Here is a 479-nt window from a genome sequence, read left to right as displayed (position 1 = left end):
AAGAAATGCAAACTACTTACTTGATTTACTAGTTCTTCATAAAAGTTTATTTATAATTGATAACATATACAATGATTCTACCAGAAGATAAAGTTCCTGTATTTCAGACAATGATGGCAGTATTCTGATTAATTTTACATCTTTTCTAATTCAGATAATTTAGAGATAGACTTGAGGGATTTAGTTGAACAGCAATAAAACTTGCAGGTATGGGGCCTGAAACATGTTTTATAATTCAAAAGCTGTCTGTCTATCCCACTTTACTCTCTTTCTTTCTTTCTTTCTTTCTTTCTTTCTTTCTTTCTTTCTTTCTTTCTTTCTTTCTTTCTTTCTTTCTTTCTTTCTTTCTTTCTTTCTTTCTTTCTTTCTTTCTTTCTTTCTTTCTTTCTTCTTTCTTTCTTTCTTTCTTTCTTTCTTTCTTTCTTTCTTTCTTTCTTTCTTTCTTTCTTTCTTTCTTTCTTTCTTTCTTTCTTTCTTTC

The sequence above is a fragment of the Pezoporus occidentalis genome, unplaced genomic scaffold (genome assembly GCF_034315485.1).
Source record: "Pezoporus occidentalis ecotype Australia unplaced genomic scaffold, CSIRO_AGI_Poc_V1 ctg20, whole genome shotgun sequence".
Taxonomy (NCBI): Eukaryota; Metazoa; Chordata; class Aves; order Psittaciformes; family Psittacidae; genus Pezoporus; species Pezoporus occidentalis.
This window is presented reverse-complemented; position numbering follows the sequence as displayed.